The sequence below is a fragment of the Miscanthus floridulus genome, chromosome 9 (assembly GCF_019320115.1).
Source record: "Miscanthus floridulus cultivar M001 chromosome 9, ASM1932011v1, whole genome shotgun sequence".
In the NCBI taxonomy this organism is placed as follows: Eukaryota; Viridiplantae; Streptophyta; class Magnoliopsida; order Poales; family Poaceae; genus Miscanthus; species Miscanthus floridulus.
In genome coordinates, this window is record NC_089588.1 from 22366552 (window position 1) to 22374191 (window position 7640).

Here is a 7640-nt window from a genome sequence, read left to right on the forward strand (position 1 = left end):
TTGGGTGCATATGAGTTGATTGAATTGGATAAATATGCAATGTTGCTTGCTATGAAATGATTGAACGGATAATTGATTAGTAGTCAAGTTTGGATTGATTTGTGTTGGATAAATTCATAAGATGACATTTAGTAAGTGGATTGAATGGATATATGTCTTATGGAAGTATTCAAACAAGTTAGTTTCAAGTTTGATTCACATTTGATGAAGTATAGCTCAATTGTTGAAATCTGTCCTATAATTGAGAATCTGAGCTAGCTGTGATCTTAGCCATGTTTGAGTAATCAACACTTATTGGATTGGCATAAAAATTGGTGTACATTCTCTAGACTTATGGTATAAGATGCTGTAAATTTTTCATGAGAATTGGATAAGAAATGCTTCGGTTTTGGAGTGGATCTTGTCAGCAATAGTGCAGCTGTTTTCAGCATGTAGCAGTGGTGGAAGAATTGAAATCTGGTAGCAATCTAGAAGTCAAATAAAGCTCACATTTTAACAACTGCTAGATAACTTAGTGAAGCACACCTTCACCAAATTTCGTGGTATTTGGATTAGTACTTTGGGAGATATGCTTATTTCTTTGAAGGGTACAAAATATGTTAGAAAAGTGACAAATGTTGGATTGATCTAGAGTCACTTTGATTGAAAGGTCCTCAAGTTGGAAACATGTTTACAAGTCTTTGAGGTACCTAAGTTTGGTTTTGAGATGATCTAGAAGCATGACAAGCAAAGAGTACAAGGCTATTTGATTGTGGAGTGTACTTTGCACACATTCGGTACTCAAATTAAAAGATCAAGATCAAGCTCAAGATGAAGTTGAAGTTTAAGTTCTAGTGACTATTGGAAATCATTTGGTAGAAAGAAAAGGACTTAAATAAGAAGAAAGAAAAGGACTTAAAGAAGGAATCAAGGTTACTCACCAAGTTAAGTCCATTACTTGGATCAATCAATCAAGTCATTTCAAGTGAGTATCAAGAATGATTCTTGGAAAGAGGCCACTTCTCCCTAGTGTAGGGGCTTGCCGCCCATGTGTAGGTGAACCAAGTATGGTACTTGGAAGGCTAACATGGAAGTGGTGATACGAGGAATATTTGAGATGCTTAGTTGAAGCAATCAAAAGGGTTGATCAAGAAAAGCAAGCAACACCCAAAAGAGAGCTAGTCATGATATTTCAAGTGGTATTCTCAAATTGATGCTCTCATGCAAGCAAAGATCAAAAGATAAAGCAAGCCAACCACAACAAGAAAGTGCACTTAATCATAAGTGGTATTCATTTCATATGGGTGAAGAATGAAATTCAACATGGTATCTATTGGTCTTCACCAAGCTTATAATTGGACTTCACATTGCTATTGGAGTAATGAATTGGAATCTATGTGACTATCCTCTACTCCAACATAGCAAAGGAATCATTGTAATGTGCATGATCATTTCATCCCTTACTAGTATGCGGTTAGTGCATATAGTACATGCTTCATAGGATCATGCATAACAAATGAAATGCTTAAATTCATAGCCTACCACTATTGTTTGAATAATTACTTGATCTAGTGGTTAGTACATGAATTTGTTCATGAGCTAGTGAACCCAAGTACCTGACTCAATTTGGATTGCTAACAAGTGACAAGTACAACATTGGCAAGATAACCCTTTCAAGAGGTGTGAAGAAGCTTGCCATTGGTTCAAACCAGACTTGGAAGCTTAGACAAAACAATTTAGTTCAAGTTAATCATAGAAGCTCATGATAGTGATAAGAGTACAAGCACAAGACAACAATGCAAATGGATATCTAGTTTGTTTGTTTCAAATGGTATCTAGACTCAAGTATTTTATCAAGAATCTACAAATGATGTCTAGATCAACTCACAAGTGATATCCTATAAGTGGTACTCATGAAGATAGCAAATGTTCAAGAAATGGTTTTTATTGAAAAACCCAACAAGTGCTTCCATACTAGAAGATTCTTTCAAATGATATCACATCTACACATAATATCAATCATGCAAGAAAATGGTTCCACAAGTGATCCTCAACTTTAAGTGATCATCAAATGAAGAATGCATCCCTCACCTACAAGAGCTCAAGTGTATCGAATGGATGACCCATGCTATCACATAGGGAGAGGTGTCCCACAAACTGACCTCAAGATCAAAAATCTTATGTGTGGTATCTCAAGAAGCCCTACACAAGATACAAGTGGTACAAGTTACAAGTGGTATTTACAAATAGTGTCATTCCAACAATCAAGTAATGTCCATAAAAAATGTAAGATTCAAGCCTCAACCATCTACCCCAAGCGTATACATTTGCATCAATGAGAAGCTCACCTTTTATAGAAATTGATGACAAAGGGGGAGAGATTGTATAAAGATATGAAAGCTTTGAGATTGAGATTGTACAAGGGGGAGAGATAAGATATAAAAGATCAAAGAAGTAGAGGTTGGACATGGACATGGACAAATAGGGAGCAACATTGAAGAAAAGATGGATCAAAATTCTTGGACAAGAGAAGCACACAAGTAGGGGGAGCAAGCTCATGAACTTTGATTGATTGCATTTGATATGCGCATATTCATGTGCTTGCTTGCATTGCATAAGCTTTAAAATTCAATATGCATGCTTGTGTGGTGTATGCTATATATAGAACTTGAATGATGATTTGATAACTAGCATGCATAGGATGATAGCTAGACACTTGGTATGCTTTTCAAAGTAATGCTAGTACCTTGCTTTTAATGTTGATCTCACGAGGTATCTAGTGCTTTTATGTCCAAGTGATATCTAGCTAACCATGGTGCTAAGGATGAACTTAAAGGTGCAACTCCGATTGGTACACGCTTCAAAGGTTTATTCTATACACCTTAGCATCATTTTGTAGTAATTACTCTCCCACAATTTTAATCTATGCATATGTGCGACCTTCAAATCAAACACTCTAGCACATATGTAGGGGGAGCTAATACTACCATTTCGGGTTTATGGTACTTGTCCAAAATCATTTTCACATGGTAAAATTGCTTGGGCAAGCAACATGAATCCAAAAGAGCTTAATTTCCATATCTTTGTAGAGTTGTCATCAATTACCAAAAAGGGGGAGATTGAAAGGTCCTTGTGTGGTTTTGGTAATTCAGTGACAACCTAGGTGGACTAATTGTGTTTATGTGAGATACACAGGTAATTAGTCCACAGGTACATGTGCGTGAGCAACATATGCCATGAAGGTGAAAATGGCTTGGAGATGTTGCAAAGCTCACACATGTGATGATGAAGGAGCTCATTGCACATGAGACATGACATTGAGTCATGTGATCAAGGTAGAGAAGATCAAGACAAGACTTGGCTTGATGGACCGGTTGCAAGCGTGAAGGGCAAGTCGGAGGCTTTGGAGCGATGGACCGCGTGGCGATGAAGCTTGAGCAAGACTTGGCGCCGATGGACAAAGGCAACGGTGAAAAGCAAGTGATGTCAAGATCGATGAACCAATATGATCACGTGATGATATGAAGTGGATCATATCATTGTTGATCATGTTGGTGCATGTGTTGCATCAACATTGGAGGAGATGGAATGGAATGCGCAAGGCAAAGGTATAACCTAGGGCATTTCATTTCACCGGTCATAGGTGTGTAGAGAAGTTTGTGACCGGGTTTAGGATAGATGGCCGTACTATGAAGAGGGGCAAACTTGTTTGCATATCGGTCATCTAGTGCCACTCGAGTGATCTAACTTTGCATCATCGCTAGGATTGAGTGGCGTGGCAAGTTGAGTGGCTAATCCTTTGGGAAATGTTTGTGAAAAGCTAACACACATACACATGGTGGTGTACACTTGGTGGTGTTGCCACATTTGCAAAGGAGATGAAGTTGGAGTTGATGTGGATCAACTCGGCAATAGAATGGAGATGAGAAGGGTCTCAAAGAATGGACCAGACACTGGGTTCCAGCGTTCGGTCAGTAGTGGCAGTCAGCGGGCAGGCGTCGGTCATCGACCGGATGCTGGCGCTAGAAGTGACCGGACGCTGATGGGGTGCGTCCGGTCAAGGTGACGTGTGATGATGTAGGCAGAGCAGTGTTGCTGGAAGTGACCGGACGCTGGTGCTGCATCCGATCGCTACCGACCAGACGCGTCCGGTCATGTTTGGTACCTTATTGGAAATGACCGGACGCCGGGGTTGTTGCGTCCGGTCAGTTCAAGCTAGAGCGTCTAGTCAATAGATGACCGTTGAGATCCAGTGAACATCATTTGAAGAAGGGGACACGTGGCGTGCATCGCATGACCGGACGCTGAGGTCCAGCGTCCGGTCGATCGGACCAGAGCGTCCGGTAATCCCGACTTTTGCCTAGTGAAGGGGTAACGGCTCTATTTGTTCATGGGGTTATAAATAGAAGCCATGGTTGGCCTTGGGCCGAGTGTAGAGCACACTAGAGCCTTGGTGGCTTGTGTAGTAGTGCTTGGAGCCCTCCATCTCTCATATACTTGATAGTGATCATTCGATTGTGTGAGAGAGCGATTCTAGTGCGATTGCATCGTGAGGTTGCATCGAGTGGCACTAGGTGATCGAGTTGCAAGCCGGTGGTGCTTGTTACTCTTGGAGGTTGCCACCTCCTAGATGGCTTGGTGGTGGTCTCTGTCGAAGCCCGCAAGAAGCTTGTGCGGTGCTCTAGAGAAGAGCCTTGTGAGGGGCATTGTGCTTGCCCCGCAGGAGTCGCGAAGAGCAACTCTAGTTGAGCATGTCATTGAGCTACCCTCACTTTCAATGTAGGTTCTTGCGGTGCCCGACGTGCGGGCTTGGCGGGTGATGTCAATTAGCTGCCGAACCACCAAGTGAGCGGTCGACACAACGGGAACTAGCATGTTGGCAAGCATGTGAACCTCAGAAGAAAAATCACTGTGTCAACCTTGTTCTTCCCGTTGGTTTGCATCCTCGTTACACAAGCTTGTAATTACTTTCATATACATTGTGCTTGTGTAGTTGCTCTTGTAATTAGTTAGCTTGTGTAGCTTACTAGTTACCTTCTTGCTTGTGTAGCATAGAAGTAGCTCCCTTGCGTGTCTAATTTGGTTTGTGTAACCTTGTTAGTCACTTTGCTTAGTTTGTGTAGCTAAGTATTTGCGCTCTCTAATTTGGCATTGGTTGCCTTGTTATTGAGCATTGCTAGTGAGCATTAGGTGGCTTTGTGCTTTTGCTTACTAGCATGTGTAGGAGCTCCCTTGTTGCTTAAAGTACTAGTGCCATAGGTTTGTGTGACCTTGCTCCTAGAATTGGTTAGGTGAGCTCTAGCTAGCCCGACACCTTTGTTGCTTGATTAGTATCTTTGGAAGGTGCTAGAGAACATAGATACATGTGTGTTTATGTGAGATACACAGGTAATTAGTCCACAGGTACATGTCTGTGAGCAACATATGCCATGAAGGTGAAAATGGCTTGGAGATGTTGCAAAGCTCAGACATGTGATGATGAAGGAGCTCAGTGCACATGAGATATGACATTGAGTCATGTGATCAAGGTGGAGAAGATCAAGACAAGACTTGGCTTGATGGACCGGTTGCAAGCGTGAAGGGCAAGTCGGAGGCTTTGGAGCGATGGACCGCGTGGCGGTGAAGCTTGAGCAAGACTTGGCGCCGATGGATGAAGGCAACGGTGATAAGCAAGTGATGTCAAGATCTATGAACCAATATGATCACATGATGATATGAAGTGGATCATATCATTGTTGATCATGTTGGTGCATATGTTGCATCAACATTGGAGGAGATGGAATGGAATGCGCAAGGCAAAGGTATAACCTAGGGCATTTCATTTCACTGGTCATAGGTGTGTAGAGAAGTTTGTGACCGGGTTTAGGATAGATGGCCATACTATCAAGAGGGCCAAACTTGTTTGCATATCGGTCATCTAGTGCCACTCGAGTGATCTAACTTTGCATCATCGCTAGGATTGAGTGGCGTGGCAAGTTGTGTGGCCAATCCTTTGGGAAATGTTTGTGAAAAGCTAACACACATACACATGGTGGTGTACACTTGGTGGCGTTGGCACATTTGCAAAGGAGATGAAGTTGGAGTTGATGTGGATCAACTCGGCAATAGAACAGAGGTGAGAAGGGTCTCACAGAGTGGACCGGACACTAGGTTCCAGCGTTCGGTCAGTAGTGGCAGTCAGCGGGCAGGCGTCGATCATCGACCGGATGCTGGCGCTGGAAGTGACCGGATGCTGACGGGGTGCATCCGGTCAAGGTGACTTGTGATGATGGAGGCAGAGCAGTGTTGCTGGAAGTGACCGGACGCTGGTGCTGCGTCCGATCGCGACCGACCGGATGCGTCCGGTCATGTCTGGTACCTTACGGGAAACGACCGGACGTCGGGGTTATTGTGTCTGGTCAGTTCAAGCTAGAGCGTCCGGTCAACAGATGACCGTTGAGATCCAGTGAACAACTTTTGAAGAAGGGGACATGTGGCGTGCATCGCATGACCAGATGCTGAGGTCCAGCGTCCGGTCGATCGGACCAGAGCGTCCGGTCGTCCCGACTTTTGCCTAGTGAAGGGGTAACGACTCTATTTGTTCGTGGGGTTATAAATAGAAGCCATGGTCAGCCTTGGGCCAAGTGTAGAGCACACTAGAGCCTTGGTGGCTTGTGTAGTAGTGCTTGGGAGCCCTCCATCTCACATATACTTGATAGTGATCATTCGATTGTGTGAGAGAGCGATTCTAGTGCGATTGCATCGTGAGGTTGCATCGAGTGGCACTAGGTGATCGAGTTGCAAGCCGGTGGTGCTTGTTACTCTTGGAGGTTGCCACCTCCTAGATGGCTTGGTGGTGGTCTCCGTCGAAGCCCGCAAGAAGCTTGTGCGGTGCTCCGGAGAAGAGCCTTGTGAGGGGCATTGTGCTCGCCCCGCGGGAGTCGCGAAGAGCAACACTAGTTGAGCGTGTCATTGAGCTACCCTCACTTTCGGGGTAGGTTCTTGCGGTGCCCGACGTGCAGGCTTGGCGGGTGATGCCAATTAGCCGCCGAACCACCAAGTGAGCGGTCGACACAACAGGGACTAGCGTGTTAGCAAGCACGTGAACCTCGGAAGAAAAATCACTGTGTCAACCTTGTTATTCCCATTGGTTTGCAGCCTCGTTACACAAGCTTGTAATTACTTTCATATACATTGTGCTTGTGTAGTTGCTCTTGTAATTAGTTAGCTTATGTAGCTTACTAGTTACCTTCTTGCTTGTGTAGCATAGAAGTAGCTCCCTTGCGTGTCTAATTTGGTTTGTGTAACCTTGTTAGTCACTTTGCTTAGTTTGTGTAGCTAAGTATTTGCGCTCTCTAATTTGGCATTGGTTGCCTTGTTATTGAGCATTGCTAGTGAGCATTAGGTGGCTTTGTGCTTTTGCTTACTAGCATGTGTAGGAGCTCCCTTGTTGCTTAAAGTACTAGTGCCATAGGTTTGTGTGACCTTGCTCCTAGAATTGGTTAGGTGAGCTCTAGCTAGCCCGGCACCTTTGTTGCTTGATTAGTATCTTTGGAAGGTGCTAGAGAACATAGATAGAGGGGTGTAGTCTTGGCTAGACTGATCAATTTAATTCCGCACTTGTTTCGGTTAGCCGACGCGATTAATTTTAGAAAAGACTATTCACCCCCCCTCTAGTCCGC